General features: G+C 29.6%; 1 protein-coding gene across 5 annotated transcripts in view; it reads right to left on the reverse strand.

The window, feature by feature from the left end:
• Positions 1-21,339, reverse strand: part of LOC127064951 (focal adhesion kinase 1) — an 82,762-nt gene that overhangs the window by 42,792 nt on the left and 18,631 nt on the right. The window contains exon 1 of one of the 5 annotated variants that reach the window (XM_050996709.1): positions 15,061-15,520. The exons of 2 other annotated variants lie outside the window; for them this stretch is intronic. The gene's annotated coding sequence lies outside the window, so the exon portion shown is untranslated. Of the gene's footprint in view, positions 1-14,698; positions 15,521-21,339 lie in introns of those variants that run through there. 2 more of the 5 variants (XM_050996700.1, XM_050996691.1) reach the window with 2 other exon arrangements.

Consider the following 21,339-nt stretch of genomic DNA (forward strand, 5'->3'; position numbering starts at 1 on the left):
AAATACGTACAATTCTGTGTGTGTGTGTGTATATATATAGGTGTATATAGTATATAAAAAAAAGGATTAAAAAATATTAAAATTGCGTTCATTGAAAGTCGCTACGAATTTATCGGACTGGTCGATAAAATAATGTATTTTTATTTCTTTTTTTTTTTCTTTTTCTTTTTTAATATATCAAAAGTTAAGATAAGCAAGTTCGATAATTGAGCAAGTGAGAAGCACTGTCGGTGGTTGCGTGACACGCGGTTGCAGTAGTTTACGCAACGTGCATATCGAGTCTTGAGAAAACTCAGTCAGCTATGCAGCAACATGGTGCACATATACGACGGTGTACGTGTTCGATATTAAATTGCTAATTGGCGAACGAGCCACAGCTCGAAGGTGTCTCACGGAGATATTTTAATCTACCGATCGGGATTATTTGTCACGGTTATGCCCGACGTGATTAATATTATTCACTTGTAGATATACTTCGGGATTTTCTTACAAACTCTCTGGGTTCCATCTGAGAGATAATTTTTATTGTAATTAGACAAGTGTCTCGGAAAGTAATTTAAGACTTTTTAAATAATTAATACTCTATAATTCGATTTCTTTTTTTCTTTTTTTTTCTCGGCTTTACAAAAATTATATAATGTGAAATTTATAACATAAATTGTACTAATTTGCACTAATTTGTAATAGATAGTATAATTCATACTAGGATAATTGTATCATACCTAATATATAAAAAAAAGTAAGAGAGAGAGAGAGAGAGAGAGAGAGAGAGAAAACATGAATGAAACTGTGAATGAAATTCGCTGCTACATCATATTTTATTGCACTTAAATAGAGTGATTTCGATGTTTCTTTTTTCTTTTTTCTTCTAAGAAAAAATTTGCTCCCATTTTTCTTTTTACGACGAGAAAACAAAAGTTTTATCTTACAATCCAGAAAATTGACCGAAGAAGAACGATGACACACATCGATTCTTAGAAAGAATCCCGTTCGAACCTTAGAGTTTCTCGGACTAGGAGAAGAAACTGTCAGAACAGGTGTCTTTGAAAGATTTCCAGAGGAGAGAGAGAGAGAGAGAGAGAGAGAGAGAGAGAGAGAGAGAGAGAGAGAGAGAGAGAGAGAGAGAGAGAGAGAGAGAGAGCAATGTTAGAACTGGAGCTAAGACGCAGTTCACGAATGAAAGCGAACCATAATAAAAGATTGGATTACTATCTCTCTGGGAGAAAAGAAAAATAAGATAAAATTAAAAAGAAACATCGCGGAAGATTGGATACATTCACGATTCAGCGTATCTCAGTTTGAGTAGAAAATTTAATAATCTTATATTTTATTTTAGAATATAGTATATTATGAGAGAGAAAGAGAAGGCGAAGCTAAATTGAGTTATTTTTTACATTCAATTTGAAATACGTTAAAAAGAAAATTAATTTATATTTATTTTATCGGCCAATTCGATAATAATATAATTTTGTAGCTTTAATGAACGCATTATGTTTTAACATTTTCAGATACTAAAAGTGTCCTTTTACGATAATAATATATGTATATCGTGTAAAATCACATTTGGTTCAAATTAAATTAAATTGTGTTTTTTATTCGATTTGGGATTGTCTAGAGGAAATAATTTATAATTATTTTATCGATTAATTCGATAAACTGGTTGAACAAATTTCAAGGAATACAGTTTTAATATTGTTAAATGCTAAAAGTTCTTTTATATATATATATATATATATATATATATATATATATATATATATAATACTTATTTAAAATTATATTTATTTGTATAATAATTAATTATTACAAAATTACAGTATAAATTATCGAATAAATTGTATTCCCTAATTTTTATTAAAATTCTCTTGGAAATTTTTCAAACTACATTTCTTATAAACGTATTTACATAAATACATTTCAATGTATAAATGAAAAATTGAAATTATCAAACAACCGAATTGAGAACGCTTCTCTTTATTGCGAACAAACGACACAATTCTAGCTACCAAGCATTATCGCAATGCGATTGACTCTAATCTCGAATGTGGCAGAAACGGGACGTTAATTATTATCATTGAGGAAACATTCGAGAATCCTGTAATTCCTCAGCGATAGCAAGTGAGCGAGCGAACGCGATCGAAAGTTTTTTTTTCCTTATTTTCTTTCTTTCTTTTCTTCTTTCTTTCTTTCCTTTTCTTGTATGAGTTCAAAGAAAAAGATAAATTCAACGCACCATAATGATTCACGACTCAACAAAAGCTTCTTTCAAGTTCACCGAACTATAGTGCTTATATGTATGTTATATACAGAGTGAATCATTTAATTATTAGATAAATAGATAAATATGCATTATATTCTTCTTTAAATAAATAGAAAATAAAGAAAAGAAGTATATTTTCTATAAATATACTGATTTGGATTAACAATCGTTCCTTTTTTTTTCAATTTCATTATATAATTTATATACAATAGAAGATAAATTATATAAAATATATGTATATTCTTTTATATAGTAATTTATATGAAAGAATAATTAAATATAAAAGTAAATTGAACTGATTTTCTTATTGAATTTAAAACTCTTGAAGAGAGATAATTTATATTTACTTTAACAGTTAATTCCATAAATTCGTAATGTCTTTCAATAATAAACAGTTTTAACATTCGTAATCTATTAACTGTATAGATGTATTTTAATAAATGCGTATTTATGTTGCGTAACAAAAATTAATTAGATTCAAACACCGGATATACACAGCTGTTATAAACTTCAATTGAATTCTATCGAAATGATGGTTAACTTTTTTGAAAAATCAATAATTTCATTGATCATATCCATTGATAATTTGACAAAACTTATATTATCAACTGTGTTGCACGTATACTTGTGACTAATTTAATATTTTATAAATAATTCACTGCGTTTAATTTAATTTCTTTTTGTCTTTTTTTTTTTGCGTTAAACATTGCACATGTTAAATCTATAGGTATAATTGTACTGTGCCTTATTAATTAAATTAAAGTAATTATGCAGATCTATAATTTTTATTACTACTATATAATTAATTCTAGTATTTATTACTACTATATAATAAATTCTATTTTCTAAACGTAACAATCTTTTTGCGAGTATACTCATCACGCGAAGAAAGAAATTACTCTTCTGCCATTTGAGTTCAAAATTTTAGCGAAAATTAATAATTATTCGTACATTGAAGAGATTTTAAGATATTTTAAAACAATAATAAGATAAATTAAAAGGAAAACAAAAAATCAGTAAGACACCACAGAGAACTTGCCTCGTCGTATTCGTATCGTTACCATCTCGTGTCCGCATTATTTTCGTGTCGTATCTATGTCGTATCCTTATTGTGTCTGTGTCGTGTCATATATATGATATAATTATATCTGTGTTTCAATCTGTTCGACTATCCGTCTGTTTGTTTGAATGAAAGTAGAACATTATGAAGTTAAGTTTCTGTCTTTGTTCCAATTCTATACTTACTTCTCTATATTATATTCTGTCACTTCTATCCTCATCGAATTTGCTTTCCTTATAAAATTAATTTTTAAACATTTTTTTTTATTAAATTAATTTAAAAATATGTTAAACGAATTATTATACTAGATATTAAATCGTAAAAAAAAAGAAAAATAAAACCTACTATGATTGTTGACTGTTGTAGCGGATACTTATCCCTTTTTTTTTGTTTATTTTATTTCGTTGTTTTCGAAATATTTTCAAATGTTTTAAATATACGAATATTCTTTAGTTTTCAATAAAATTTTAATTCAAATGGCAAAAGTTAATTTATTTTCTTTTCGCACGACGACGTACACTCGTCGTAACATTAAAAAATTGCCATTTTTTCACGACGTGACCTTGGGCGTATTCGTCAAACAAAGTTGATGAATTAAATGTTACTTCTTCGTAATTATAATATCTATCACAATGTGTAACGTAATTTACTTGAAAAAATATTGCATGAATTATTCGATAATATATGCAAATGTCGTTCCATAATTTTTATTAAAAATCTTTGCTAATTTTCCAGGCTCAATCTCTTGTATTTCATCATAACGCGAATAGTGTAATTACATTATAGTTAAATTTTAATAAAATTATAACTTTCATACAGTTATTAAGAATTGGGTTAAAAAGAGTTTATTATTTCGAAGGTATTAAATTACCTTTTGCTAGAGTAAATTATTTCAAAGTTAAATTACTTTTTCTAGAATTAATTATGTAGTAGTAATAAAAATTATAGATCTGCATAGTTACTTCAGTTTAATTAATAAGGCACAGTACAATTTTACCTATAGATTTAACATGTGCAATGTTTAACGCAAAAAAAAAGAAAACAAAAAGAAATTAAATTAAACACAGTGAATTATTTAGAAAACATTAAATTAGTCACTTCTGTAGCTACAATTGAAATTGTAAGTTTACAGCAATTGTAAGTATTTACAGAAAGAGAGGGAGAGGGAGAAAGAGAGAGAGAGAGAGAGAGAGAGAGAGAGAGAGAGAGAGAGAGAGAGAGAGAGAGAGAGAGAGAGAGAGAGAGAGAGAGAAAGATACATGCATCAAATAGGGAGAATGATACGGGACAACAATGAAGCAATAATGTAAATAGTTCCGTTCGAAATAGATGTATGCGATGTTATGTACGCATTGCGAGTCGTGAGCTTCTTTTCACAACGGAATTTTCATGCATCGCATTATCCCTTGGACAATTCCCAGTTTCTGACTCATCATCGATCGACCGATCGATGACCTTCTTCCTCGTCTTTTCTCTTATGTTTACGATCAAAGAGAATAACAGGTCGATCGTGACGTGTGATTTAATTAACAACACACAACTAATCAAGCTTGAAAACGTGACGTTAGCGTGGGAAAAAAATAGAAAAATAAATTTTAAAAATGAGTGTCATCGCTTATGATTGATTGAAATTAAAACTCGTGGGAAAAAAAAATGTATAGTCTATATTACGTCTTTTTCATTATTTCAAAAGTGTCATCATATTTTCTGTCAATATAACGATAATACTCATTCATTGTTATAACAACAATAAGATCGATTAATCGTTAATAAATAATTAATCAATATCGTACGGTAAATCGATCAAATAATTGTTATTAAAATCTGAAAGTATCATAATAAAATAAAAATATTAAAATGCAAATAAAAATAAAGATATTAAAAGAAAAATATTCAAATCAAAATTACTCGACAATCACCGTTAACATTATGACAATGAACAAATTAGATTTTATATTAAGATATTATACACGATAAATTTGTCGCTTTCTATTCGTATTTCTAAATGGAATATAACTTCTTTTCTTTCTTCTCTTTTATTTGATTTTTTTTTCTCTTTCTTTTTATTCTTTCTTTACGAAACACTTCGATGAGAATCTTTTGATCGAACCGCAAAACTTCCGGCTCGTACGATCGATCGATCGAACTATCAGAGAAGGATCGATTCCATCACGGTACTTCCTGTGACTTCGATAGCACGCATACCAAGCCAAGAACGATGGCTTGAAAAGAGTTCGTAGTAGCTCTAGCAGGAAAGATCGATCGGCTGGACGAAGAGGCACGGCTGCATATAGCGGTTTTGAAAAAGGTGTACGTGCCTTCTCGCAGCTGCGCCCTCATAATTATGCGACGGGTATATTCAACGACGTACGGTTCAACGTGGCGGATGTCCGATTAATTCACCTTTTGTTCGTTCGAGGACACTCACTGCGATTGGCAGGTGATTCGACGAGAGCAAAGCGAAAGATTTAAATCGAACTCTATTAAACTATCCATTGTTTTTTTCATCCTTTAATTTATTGTATAATTATTATAGTAATATTAAGTTTTTGTTTATTTTATTATATCGATATATTTTAATTTTATTTATTATATATATATATATATAGCATTAGTTGTTGATAAATATTTGGGAATTTATTAAAAATCAATGCAATTGTATCGTTGTTAAATGATAATGTATCTTTTCGAAACGATAATCATGTATGTATAATCTGATTACATAGTAATGTAATATATTCATTATTATATCAATTTAAGTGTGTGTATAATTATATTATTCCTAAACGATGTATATTTATTTGTTAATACTTTTAAATTGTTAACTAATAATTAAATAATCCGATTAATAAATTACTAAACCTTGTAATAATTCGTTGTTAGAAGGTTATACGATATCGTATCTAACTCGTTTCAAAACCAATTGAAAATTCGATAGAGAACGTAGAGATAACATAAGTATCATAAGGAATCATAAATTTATCACGATAAAGTAAATTTTAGTGACCAGTCCCTAACATAATTCGAAACACGAACGTTTACATGGATCTTTATCGTTTATCTTTCGAGTTAACATATTTTCGTTTGGGAAGAGAGTATTGTTTCGAACTATAATAGTTATCATTTAACATCACGTTGTTATATTCACGAAATAAGTAACAAAAGGAATATTTATTTTTTCTTTTTAATTTCAAGACAAATTTTTTTTCTCCTTTCTTTTAAAGAGAGCGACAGTCTCGTGGATCGTTCGGTCGGTCGTAATTTCGAAGAAAAAAAAAAAAGAAAAGAAAAGGAAGAAAGAGAAAAGAAAAGAAAAGAAAAGAAATAGAAATTGTAGAGTAATTTTCACGTTACATGTAGAAGTACTCGTATTGTTGATAGCAAAAACGATTAGAACGGCACGCGTAATTTCACGTTTACCGGGGTAGCTTCGCTCCAAATCCGTGACGGTACCGTTACTCGTTCCATGATGGGATGCTCCTTTTTGCTACAGATTTAGAACGAGAAAGGGAGTATAGCAAAACGTGAAGAGAAAAAGAGAGAATGAGAGAGAGAGAAAAAGAGAGAAAGAGAGAAGCTCTGCTTCGGTCTTACAAAAATTTTCACGACTAAAAGAAGCATCGACATCGTCCACGAAACTTAAAATACTGAACTGACTCGATGAAATCATTTATAATAGCGAACTGATTCTTTGCTTTTCGATGTATAATTTTTGTAGACATATGTTTTATATTAATACTACTATTTATAATTTTTGTAATATATACTATAGTTTTATAGTGTTCAATATATAATTTTTATATTAACATTACGTAAATACTTTTCTTATGTTTGGAAATTCAATAAGGTCAAAATTAGTTTCGTCATAATTCTAATATTTCTAATAATCATTTGCTTATAATCGTATATTACAATTGTATTAATACTAAATATAATTATACTTGTAGAAAACATTAATTTTTCGATACGAATAAAACATTTAGCTTGTAACTTTTGTCTAATTAAATATTTAAAAATTAAATATTGCATATATATTTATTTATTTATTCGTTCAATCATATATATTAATATTATATATACATATTATATTATATATTATATGCATAATATAATATTTATTTATTTACTCGTCTAATTTTGATTTTCTTTAAACTGAACTTAAAAAAAAGAAAAAGAAAAAAAGAGAAAAAAAAATTTCATTAATACTTCACGAAATATTAATTCACGTGCGAGCTTGCAGTTTACGACGTCTATATTTTGCGACTTATGTATTTTCATAATTGGACGCAAACGATGACTTAAGCTTTGACCGAGCGTTCTAACACACGGAACACGTTAAGTTCCATATTAGAGATGAACTTAGAGAAGTCAAAGTTTGTATCTGGTGCACGGACGTTACACGTAAACGCATCTCGAGCACGTAGAAACGTGTGGCGAACGCGCGAGCACACAGCCTCGCGGAGAGGCGAGAATCTCGTGTATATAAATAGCTAGTTAGGGTCGATGGACAGACTAAAGAGGCGAACGCAAACCGTGAGACTCGCGGGTTTCATTCACCTGCACTGGTATACTGTGAAAAAGAAGTAAACAGGGACTGCGATGATGATAGGGTTAGTGGAGGTGGAGATTAGACAGGACTAGTTTCTTTTCTTTTCTTTTCTTTTTTTGCTTTTTCCCTTCTATTGTTCTCTAATGCATGCAATAAGTACTTACTAGTTTATATATATAAAATTTATATATATATTTATTTATTATATATATATAACATTAGATTTATATATACATAAACTATAAATACTATTATGAAAAATACTATATATAACACTATTTATATAGTATTTATAATTATATATGAATACCATATAATATTTATAATTATACAACTATATATAAATATATATATATATATCTATATATTTACATATATACTTATAAATAATAAAATTATATATATGTATATATGATTTTAAAATTTTATATAACTTTCAAACTTTCTTGTTTGCAAATTGTTGCATTTGTTTTTTCTTTCTATTTTTATTTTATTTTATATTTTATTTCATTTTATTATTATTGTTTTTCTTTTTTTTTTATGATAAAGCGGATTAAGATGAACAGTTTTTTGTTTATAAAGTTTTTCGATATCAGTTGAAAAAAGAGAGAAAAGGAAAATAAAAAAAAAAAAGAAAAATGAAAAAAAAGTAACTAAAAACGAGCAATAAAAAATAACGTTTCATTAAAGAGAAAATTCTCTGAATATTCACGAAGTTACATAAGTTTTAGAATTTTCAGTTCCGACAGATACTTTTCCCTCGTTAATATAGCAGAATTATAAAAGAACGCAGAGCTTACATGCGAATTAATTGTCCGTTCTAAATGAAAAATTTACTTCGTAAAGATGAGATTCTATCAATTGAAAATAATACGAATTGAAATTTTAAGCAGACGTTTTACAATTATAACGTGAAAAAACGTGATGCAGGGAACGTACGAGAGTGTTATTAATTTATAGGATAAAATGTGTCAATAAATTTGGATTACGGTCGAGCTCGTCGAGATAAAATGCTTTTCGAGATTAATGGGGGATAGGGTGGTGAGGGATGGAGACAGAGAGGAATGAGAGGGGAAGGGGGATTGTCGATAAATAAAATGCACGAACGCAAAATCGGGATAAATGCGATACGACACGGTTGCTACTATTTCGTCAGTTTGCTATTGTATTTCTTTTTGAAAAATGTGATATTTGTGATATTTGTGAAAGGAAGCCGAGTAAATCAGAGGAAAAAATATGAGAAAAAAAAGAGAAAATAAAAAAGAAAAAAAAGAAAAGTAAAGAAAAGAAAATATCGTCTTAACAAAAGTACTCGTTCTATCTATCGACGTAAATACTTCGTTCAGGTCGACGGAAAATAGAGAAGAGTGTCTCGAGTAGATATCATTCCAATTTAAAAAATAAAAGAAAAGAAAAAAAGGAACGAAACAAGATCGATCGATATCGAAACGCTCAAATTTCTTGCAACTGTTATTTCTAAACTCTTCTTCAGTTTTAATTAGCCTGCTAAAATGAGTAACATTTATCGAAAATTCAATCATCGACGAATATTAGAATTATCATTTAATGAATTCGAGTCATCATTTGAGTATTTTGAAACATTTTTCAAATTTATAAGCTTATATAAGCATATAATCGATCGAGGTTTTTCTTTGAAGTCGAACGATATTCCTTCGAGAGTTAAATAATTCGATCAAATTGTTTGTATTATGAAAATTACTGTACGAACTTACTCGCACTCCATTTTCCTTTATTTTCTCATTGCGTTATGTCATGGAATTACATATATGGATGATTAACGTAATTCAAAGTAAAATAATAGTCATCGGAATGTATTTCATGATGAATCAGGACGATCAAAAGTCGAGAAATTATTTGTTTCTGCATTCTAAAGTCTGATATACATGTAAGTTCTTTTACTCGTCGTTAATATTTTTCCAAGCAATTTAGTATTAAAAAAAAAAAAAAGGAAAGAAAAAAAAAGAAAGAGCAATAATAATAATAAAAAGGAAAATAATATAAGAAGGAAATTACTGTGTTATATGTTACAAAGTAACATTCAATCACGTGATACGAGTTACAAATTTAAGTCCAGTTAAACATTGAAAGCATTAGAATAGTCGGCTAACGATGATTAAATTTTCAAAAAAGATCAAAGGTCCTTCGTTTACCATGGTCATGACTTCTGTCCTCGATCATCGAACTTCGTTATTTATTCACGCTTGTCAATTCGCGAGCATTGACCGTGCCTGGCACGTTTACCCGCATTCGCAAATACGAATCACGTATAATTGAACGTTTAAGAAAAAAAAAATAAAAGAGAAAAAGAAAAAGAAAAAAACAATCGATAAATTTTCTCCAAGCTATAAGTGATAATAGACCTGATTGCGTTGGTCGATTACTTTTATAATCATATATGTATACATATTCAATGATTATTTATAAAAACGATAAAAAGTTTAAGATTTATACTAGGAAATTTTTTATCAATATTATTTTACGATATTGAAGAAATGTGTTATAACCATTTCATATAATTATTTTTGTTCTTTTTAATTATCGAAGATCTAGTCTGATTACTTTGAACATCATTGAAATAAAAATTAATAGCGTTAAATTAAACATTCTTGGAAATTTAGAAAGTTTTTAAACATGAGAATGAAAGTATAATAAACCTCTTTCTCTCTCTCTCTCTCTCTCTCTCTCTCTCTCTCTCTCTCTCTCTCTCTCTCTCTCTCTCTCTCTCTCTCTCTTTCTTTTTCGATCACGTCGAGCTTCATAACGCAATAAATTTTTTATATTTTATTAAAATTTTTATTATAACACAACAAAGTTGTGATAAATTTTTCGTAAATTAAAAAAAAAAAAATAATAAAAAAGAAATAGGAAAAAGGAAAAGAAATCATAGATTAAATTTTTTCATATTTTTCTAGAATTTTTTTCTTTAATAATAAACGTCAGATCAATTTACTGTTAATCTGTCAACTGATGAAATTACCGATCGATCAATACAGATTTATGAAATTTATTTCTAAAAAGTAGCTTTGGAAAAATTAATGAATAATGAATCGAAGAGTATAATGTTTTCCTAATAGAAGTGAGAAACAGACGATAAATTCGTTACTTTATCGCGAAAGAATTAAAATTTTCATTTGTAATCAATTAATCTTCTCAATCAAAAAGATTAATATATGAAAGATTTTTCTTTTTTTTTTTCACGATCACGACGAGTCTCATAAAATTTCCAACGTGTCTTAAATAATTCATAACTCTAAAATAAGTTTTTAATATCTCTCCAGAATATTTTTTTCCTTTCGATAATGATTATCAAATCGAGTCAATACTCGAATTTCGATATTACTTATCCATGAATTTACGCGATTTATTATTTATAAATTTAAGCAAAGAAAATAAAGAAAAAAAAGAAGAGAAAACGAGACATAAAAAAGAAAATAAAAAAATAAAAAATAGAAAAAAAAGGAAAGAAAGAAAGAAAGGGAAAAGATTTGGAAATTTACATTTCGTTCGATTCGATTCGAATCAATATCGATGATCGAGTCGTCTACTTGTGATACAAGTTCCCGTTAGTCGTTTAGAAGTCGCGACTGGTCTCTCGATCGTGTTCACCATGAGGAACTCGAGAGAATTTCGTAGGACGAGACGACTTCCTGTGGGATTTCGAAGTGTGGGCGTAACAAACCGTTGTCCGATCGTGTATCATCGAAAAAATCTTTGGCTAGACGAAAAAGCAAACGTTGTCTGTTATGTACAAGCGTGCAAGCAAGCGACTTTATCGCGAATCGGTGATCGAGGAGACACGGATCTGATAAATCGAAATGCAAGTAGTCTCTTTCTCTCTCTCTTTCTTTTATTCTTTTTTTATCGTCAAGATTCACCTAAGATTTTCGGTAATCCAACGTAAGCCAAACGAAATATCCGATCGTGTAAACTGAAAACCGAACATTCCATTCGATAAAATCCTTTATCGATTAGATTCGAATAGATAACGATTAGAATAGATAGACGATATTATCTTTACAAATTCGTTTAATCCAATTTAATGTCTCGATCCGTGTAAATATGATTTGATGTAATATTATAAGAATATATTTTACAAAACAAGGTAGTTGAAATTTTTTTTGATGATCACGTCATACGTTCGAATTCGCTTAACACACATACGTACGATCGACTTCTTTTTCTTTTGTAATGACTCGACTCCGCAACGATTTTAAAAAATAAAATAAACATGAATCGTATCGAAGAAATTAACACAAAATTTTTCTCGCCGATTACGTCACATCCGATACATCCATTCAATAAAATCTTTTATCGATTGACTTATTCAACGATAATATTTTTGCAAATTTGTTTGTTTTGTTTCGATGATTCGATATCCAACCATTTGTTCTCAAACAAAGTAAGAATTAATTATAAGAAGGAAAGTAGTTTGAAATATATTTCTTCTTGTCATTGATAACGGTATATATTTCATTCGATAAAAAAATTCTTTACACGTAGATCAAACGCATATCGATTAGATAATAACATTTGTATATATTCGCTTGACGTACGTGCTCGATCTCGTAACGATAAGATTTGCAAGTCGATTTTGAAAAATAAAATGAAACTTAAATCGTACCTGAAAAAAAAGAAGGTAGCTCGAAAATTTTTCACACGGATTACGTCACACGACCCTGATTCATCGGCCTTGATCTTTTTGTACGATCACCGACCCGATCGAAGAAGCTCCACGATCTATAATTAAGCTCTTTGACTCTTATTCGTCGACGATCGTATTCTTTCTCTTATTTTTCTTCCTTTGAAAAGTGTTATTTGTAAACAACGTTTGAGATGCACGTTCCTTTCAATCACTTCGATCTTTGAAATTAGAGTAGATTTGAAATTAGAGTAGTTTTAATCGAGCTACGTACGTACATAATGATAGATGTATGTAAGTATGTATGTAAAAATATATGTATGTACGTATGTTGTATTTATATATGTATATATGTATGTAATATAAAGAGAGCACTATTTTAGATACGATAGTAGTTATTGTATCACGAAAACAATAGGAGAACTTGATATTTTATTAACAGTGTTCGAGCGAACGCGAATCTGCCACGAATCCTACGCTCTCGAAAGAACGACGTGGAATTCAATGAAAATTTACGATCTTGCATGTTACTCCGGATTTCCAATATATCCGGTTCTCTCTGTAAGATTTTTCGATTGTTTTTTCACGTACGCGGTTCGTTTGTTGTAAACCACGGACAACGTTCTATCGTAAAATTCGAAATCTAATATTTAAGAGTTCCATTCCTCTCTAATCGCATTTATAATAATTGTAAATGAATTATATTCGACCGTTCATTCATTGGAAACAATGACAGTACTAAAAACGATTCCACGATCGATCGATCGATCCTAATATCGTATATATTGAAAATATACAATCTAGTACACGACAAAGTATACAATCTATAATTATCAAAATGTGATATAAAACTTTACATTTATTTCTAATATAAAACTAATTCGAAAGTGAAAAATAATTCGTTTATCGAAAGAATTTTGTTTTTAATGATCATAAACGATCGTAATATCGTACGTGTCGACAAATATAATTACATTTAAATAATATGAACAAAAGTATTGAATTTTCAAAACATAATATGGAACTTTGAAAGATTTTCATTAACAAAGAATTTATTTATCGAATAATATTTGTCGTTTTTTACGATTTCACTAAAGTTTATTATCTTATTAATTAAACCCTATATATATATATATATATGTGTGTGTGTGTAAAACATTATAGGTAATTTATATATCTTTGCATGTAGTACAATGCACAGGAAACATACGTTAAAGCATGTTTCAGTTTATCGACTTCATGCCAGGCATCGAGAAACACGCGTACATTGTGCCTTTGTCGACGCGTCGAGGGAGAAGGAGAGAAAGAGAGACACACATAGACAGAGAGAGAGAGAGAGAGAGTAAAATAGGCTTTCACAGCTTTGCTAAAAGTTTGTCATCGTGTTCGGAAAGTTGTGCGATAAACGACTCGCACCATGAGGAAGAAGTATTTATCGAAGATCTGATAGAGTCGTGGTACCCTTCCGCGGGAAGGTCTTCACTTCACTCTCTCTCTCTCTTTCTCTCTTTATATATATATATATATATATATATATATATATATATATATATATATATGAAAAGCACAAGAGGTAGGAAATCGAGTTGCTTTCTGGAAGAAGACGATAAGTGCCCGAGGGAACGAGTGAAGAAATTTCGAAAGTATATTATCGCACCTTTCTCCTTATTGTGTTTGAAAGCGATAAAAAAGGAAAAGAAAATGTATAAATAAACGAATAAAAATAAAAAGAAGAAAATTAAAAGTATCGATCGATCGAACCAAACCAGTTCAAGATAAAAAAGAAAGAAAGAAAGAAAGAAAGAAAGAAAGAAATAAGAAAGATTTAAGAAAAATGGAAAGAAAAAGAGCAGAAAACATGGAAAAAAGGATACAAAAGAAAAAGAAAGTGTATTTCTAATTCGAGAATTATTATAAGAATAGATTATGCGTTAGATTAGGAAGTTAGAGTTCGTCGTGAAATTACAAAATCGTTACACGTTTCTTTGTGACGTCGACGAAACAAATTGACTCGCTTTTCGTACAATGAGAAAAAAAGACAGACAAATGGTTTGACATAGAGACAGAGAAAGAGAGAAAGAGTGAGAGAGAGAGAGAGAGAGAGAGAGAGAGAGAGTTACTTCTCACCAAATTAACGCCACTTTCTGCGCGCGAGCGCACAGTACTAACCAAGTGGATATAAAAACGATGGTAAAAATACGACGATTATTTTCGGAGCAATCCGTAGGGCTAAGCTGCACCAATCACGAACTTCTTCTTACTCTTCTAAGCTTCTATGAGACTATACGTACGTCATCAGCGTAACACCATTAATTCTTCGTCATGTCTATCCACACGCTTATTAAGAACCTCCCGAAACTCCAACGATCGTTTTTCTCTATCTTATTTCTTAATCATATATTCTCAAAAGAATTTTCATCAATGTTCACCAATCCTTTCCTCTTCTTTTCCTTTCCTTTCTTTCTTATCTTTTTCAACTTTTTATAAACAAAAAGTTGAAAGGACCACGATGAAAAACATTTTATATTCACCTATATTAATCACACTTTGAGATTGTTCGTTCACCACTGTTTGTCAATAATCAATATCTGTTTAAAATCGATTCACGACAAATTTTTCATCACTTTTGTTCTTCCCGTACGTGTAAGGTATCGTTTCGATATAGACAGAGAGAACAAGAAAAAGAGATACAGAAAGAGAGAGAGAGAGAGAGAGAAAGAGATTTGAAAGAGAGAGAAAAAGAGAGAAAGAAGGAGGACACCAAAAGCAGGAAGGGTGTGTGCCGTTTCTTTCTCGCGTCGATGCGAGTAGCCTTGCGGCGAGACAGCGACTGTCTTCTCTATGAGAAGCTACCGTGTCCCTCGCACACGACGCACTCACGCACTTCCCTCCCTCTCTAGCTCACTCTCTCTGTCTCTCTTTCTCTTTCATATATACACACACACACACACACTCTCTTTCTCTCTCTGTCTCTCTATCTGTCTTTTTCTTTCTCTATCTTTCTCCTTCTTGTTCCTGCCCTCCCGCCACATACACACACACACACGCGACCAGACTCTTCTCCCACCCTTCCAATGTTCCATCTTCTCTCTTTCCATCATATTTTCCCTCTCAGTTGCTCCTACTCGTTCTACAAGTAATTCTATTTCGCTCTATTTATTTCTATTTTAATTTATATTTATACGTATTTATAGTCTATCGATGTTATTTCATTCTTCGATATTTCATTCGATGTATATATATGTATATTTTTTTTATTTATTTCTATATCGAGTATAGTGTATGTTTAAGAAGGATTTTATAAGAGTTATAATAAATGCAAGAGGTAATATATTGTTGTATTGACGAACTTGGCAAAAAAAAAAAAATTGTATGATCATAATCCAAATGTATCTCGATATATCGATGTGTTTACGTTTCTTTAGATAATTCCTGTAATTAGGTAGAAAATTATTTTATATTGTATAATATAATATCGGACACTTGTAGTTCTTGATCCTTTTTCATGAGAATTTCTTTCTTATTTTTTACTTCGAATCTCTTTCTCTTTTGAATTTTGAATATTTTTATTTGTTTAATTTTAATCAAGATTGAATATGTAATTATATAAACATCATATCATATTTTGTTATACAAAACAAATTATTCTATAGTATCTCTCTCTCCCTCTCTCTATAAATATATAAAGATGACACACACATATATATCTTTATATATAGAAATATATTTTTATATATATTTTATTTATACATATACTTTTTTCTTTTATTTTTGTTATTCCTTCTTACAAGACTTGTCTTTTCATCTTTTTCCATTTCAATTTAATTTTAATCATAATTTTGTAAATACTCTAATATATAAAAATGATATGCTACTTTATTTTATATTATAGTATTAAAAATTTGATTTTACAGTACATTTTATAATACGAAACATTTGATTTTCTTTTCGTAACAAATTTATTTATACAGATTATTTCTTTCTCTCTCTTTCTCTCTTTTCTTCCTTTCTCATAATACTAAATTAAAACATTCTCACAAAACTTTCCTTCCCGTTCTTTCTTAATCTTCTTATTCGTTCCTTTCTCTTTCATAATACTCCACTTTTATGTACTTTATCTCGTTTCATCCGACATAATCATTTCTTTTATCTTGATCGATTCCTCGACGATTCCGGAGAGAAGAAAACGACGAAACAGAAAACAATCTTGCACCCTTATATTTCGTAAATGGTTGAAGTGTAATCCGCGATACGAAAGAACGAGTTTCTAACAGGTATTTGTGCATTAAACTACCAAGTATACGAATACATGCGATTATAAAAAATTCGGGAAAGTTAATTCGCATGCGAATCTTCTGCAATTCTTTCGGAAATTTTATTATGAATAAAAATATTCACGATCTGCACATGTACGTCCAGTTGTGAGTGCAATGAGATATTTTCCATCGCGTAACGAGAAGTGGAGAATTTTAAAAATCGTTCTAAATATTCCCGAGAATTGAATGACATTACTTCGACGATGAAGACTTGGAAACAAATTTTTTGTGTATAAAACAAAAAGAAAAAAATTAAATAAAATAAAATAAAAAAGAGGAGAAAGAAGCAAAGAAGGAAAGAAAGAAAGAAAGAAAGAAAGAAAGTTTTTACTTTTTTCTCTTTCTTCTAAAGAAAAAAATAAAAAAACGGAAATCGTCGGGTCACCTGAAATCACGAATATTCTTCATCTCTTTCAGAAAACTACAATAGCACCCTCCTGGTCGTGTCTTTTTTCTTCCCTTTTTTTCACGAAAAGAGAGAAAAAGATAGATAGATAGAGAGAGAGAGAGAGAGAGAGAGAGAGAGAGAGAGAAATAAAAACGCTAACGATCCTTGGCATCGCGAGGAGCAAGGGCATAAACGAAAAAAGGGCCACCTCTCTTCTTCCTTTTTCGACTACTAGTCAGATGTCCTCCTCCCGTTCGAGGTGAACCTATTGTCACGTAAAAGCCACAGGAAAGGGAGATTTTTTTTACGACTATGGATATAACATTCGCGACAGTTACGTTTGTCTACGCCCTTCTGGCCCTTATGATACATAACTTCGATAAACTCGTAAAACTTTTTCTTAGGTTAAACGAACATTGAATTTGAAATGATGTGAAATTATATATTATCTTTTTCTTTTTTCTTTCTTTCCTCGAAAAAATATTTTCGATGAGGGTTAAACAATTTCGATATCTTCAATCCTCCATAAATCATCTCTTAACCCTTCACGCTTTATTTTTTTGAGTCATTTCACTTCTTCAAGACAACTTAACATATTATCGTTATAACCTTTTTTTTTATTAACCTTGTACTTTTTTTTTTAAAGCAATTTACAATTCTTATTTCTCAAGCTAGAGTAAGTATTATTCGAATATGTTTTGAAATAAGGTAATAATGATTAGTTCGTTTCTTATCGTTCCATTATTTCGATAATCAAGAAGAAGACTAATAATTATACAAATTTGTAGGTATAACAGTTGTGTCTTTTTCTTTTTCTTTTCATTGCATTTATGTAATAATTTTGTTATACATTTTACATAATGTAGCTTTGTGACTTTCATGTCACGTTAAGTTACAATGATAACATATCGACAATTTATGATAATGTTTGTGGTTTTTTTTGTTTTGTTATCTCTGTTCTACAATAATATAGGTTTAAGATATGGAAATTGGAGCATCGAAAGAAAAATTTGAAGTAAAAAAAAAAAAAGAAAGGAAAAGAAGAAAAAAGAAGAAAAAAGAAGAAATAAGAAATATTAGTGGCTATAAATCAGATGAGTTGTTAAGCTATGACTCGACTTGGACGAGGAACAATTAATATTATTCTACGTCGTATAATATTATTATACGTTATCCTACGTCGTATAAATATTATTGATGGTAATACTGAATCTATAAATAAATCACTATCACAAGAAGGAAACACTATATTAAAGGAAATTTCTTGGAAAATCATGTCGTAATCCTCTGATTTGTACCATAGAAAGTTACTCTTTCTCATGGCCCTGAATCATCTTACTTCTTCCATTACCTCTATTAAGAAAATTATAGAAAGAATTATAAATACTATTAATACTGATAGTATTAATACATACATATATGCACACACACACACACACACACACACACATATGCTTCTCATATTATATGTATATTATAGTCTCAAAATTAAAATTTGTGAATTAGTATTGATAGTATTAATATATATAGTTTCGAAATAAAAAATTGTAAATTAATTAATATAAATAAAAACTTGTAAAACAATTAATATAGATAAAAAAATGTAAATTAATTATTACAGATAAGAAATTGTAAAATAATTAATATAGATACAAAATGCTAAATTAATTAATATAAGTATCATATTCAAAGGTTAACGTTCGCTGATAGTTTGACATTATGTAATTTTTTTTTCCCTTTTAGACAGGAATAAAAATGGGTTATAGAGGGTTAAAAACGCGCCCTTCGATTCTATTTTTAAACGACTGAACACACGTAATAGTATACGAGAAAAAAGTATAGCCGAAGAGACAAGGCACGCGATTTTTATTTTGGAGGGTGACACACGCGTAAAGAGCGAAGCGTTACACGTGTTTCGACGTAACCCTTAATTCTATAGAAACAGGAAAGATCCGTGAATACATCCGCCCTTAGCCTGTTAATCGGGTCAACCTTGTGGAAAGAGAAAGATAGAGATAGTAAGAAACAGAGAGGGAGAAAGAGAGAGAGAGAGAGCTTATCGACGAAACGAGCGAAATAGTAATTTGGAAAGGAGCCAAAAGACGAGAAGACGAGGATCTAAATCGTCGTGGTAAGTAGCGAATTAGAAGGCAAAATAGGAATAATTTGACTGTTTTCTATGTAACAAGGTAATTTAAAATTTTTAAATAATCTGTTACATTTAAAATAATGAAATATTTAACGTATGCGTGTATATATCCAATTAAATGCATTATATTTCCAATATTCTAAATTTTTCTTTTTAATTTACAATTATATATTTTTAAAAAATAAATAATATAAAATTTACCGTTTTAAGTGCACAAACAGATTTAAAGTAAAATAATAAAAAAAAAAATAAATAAATAAATAAAAAAATAAAAAAAAACCAACAACAACAACAAGATATTAAATAAAGATAATCCCTGAAAAGTTATATTACTATGGAACGAATCTCGTAGCTTTATTTATATTTTATTCTATTAAATATAATATTAAAATAAAAATTTATACGATATAGTCAATTTCGTTAGTACTTTAACGAATCGTTGGGAGATGAATCGAAACGTGTATTTCTTAAAGTTTCTTTAAGTATTATCGATTTTATTCTTTCGGATCGTGACAGTTCGTTCGATGAAATTAAATAACGAAGAAAATTTAAAGAGAACGATGTAAGAGATTGCCCGACCGTGTAGTCAGAGTTATTCCTGGTATTTTCGAATGGGTTCGATGATCTCTCTCTCTCTGTCTATCTATCTCTCTCTCTCTCTCTCTCTCTCTCTTTCTCTCTCTCTCCCTCCCTCTCTCTCTCTTGCTCATACCGTTCGCTGGAGCGTGTTACGCGAAGGGAGAGAAAATGCATCGAAATGCTTGGTAATAACTGTGTATGTACCTTAAAATTGAATTACGCTAAATAACGCGTACTTCCGTTGGTTCACCCTCGCCCGTGAGAAATTTTACTTTACAAATAAACTACCGAACGTGCATATACAAACATATATACATACATACATATACATATATATATGTATGCATGTATGTACGTATGTATAAATATGTATATATGTATGTATGTTATTTCTATATACCCATCTACTCGATCGGGTATTCGGTAATATATCCAGGTAAATGAAAAATATCCAAATAAGTTTTACTCAATTATACTGCCCGTGTTACTCGGTTATTTACAATGTTTCGAGTAATTTATATTTTCGTATTTTATCGTTAGTAATAACGAAGCGGACATAAAAAGTTAATGTTCATATATATTGCAATCATCATATCGTTGTATTTGTCTTGAATATATTTTATAATAACAAAACGATTACAAGTTATACATACACATATATATGTATATACGTGTGTGTGTGTTTGTAACGAAAAACGAAGTAAAATAGAAAAGAAATTTCTGTAGCATCTGACATAGCCGTTACAAATGATGGATGATCCATGAGATAACAAGATTCGTATATTTCTACGACTGCACATATCATGAATGAAAAGTTGATCCTGAAAAATGATACAGTTTTTAAAAGAAAAATTCATGAAAGACCATTACTCGTGTAAGAATTTAGTTATCGTTTTCAATACGATTAATGAAGATTGGGATATCAAAGTAAGTAAAGTGAAAGTTAATGGTCTGTGATAATACGTGCAACGTATAAGCGTCATTGTAAATTTATTAGATTTGTATTCTTTATTTCTCTAGGGATCTTCTCGGATATCTAAGTACTCAGTAGGTCAGGTGAAACTCGAGTAATATTCTATATTTTAAAATAGAAACGGGTACACGGAGTACCTGGGTTGTAGTAACATTCATATTATACATATACATATGTACATAACATCCCTTAAGAGAGAGTAGAAAGAGAGAGAGAGAGAGAGAAGAGCTATGATTATGAAAATTTATATTCAACCACTAACAGAGTTCTTAGAACGAAAATGTCTTTTGATATATAGACGTGAAAGTTCGGTGAATCATCTCGTAAATAAACTTAAAAATTCTCTCCCTCTATCTTATCCATCCATCCATCTATCTATCTCTTTCTCTATCTTTTTCTTTTTCT

The sequence above is a fragment of the Vespula vulgaris genome, chromosome 1 (genome assembly GCF_905475345.1).
Source record: "Vespula vulgaris chromosome 1, iyVesVulg1.1, whole genome shotgun sequence".
Taxonomy (NCBI): Eukaryota; Metazoa; Arthropoda; class Insecta; order Hymenoptera; family Vespidae; genus Vespula; species Vespula vulgaris.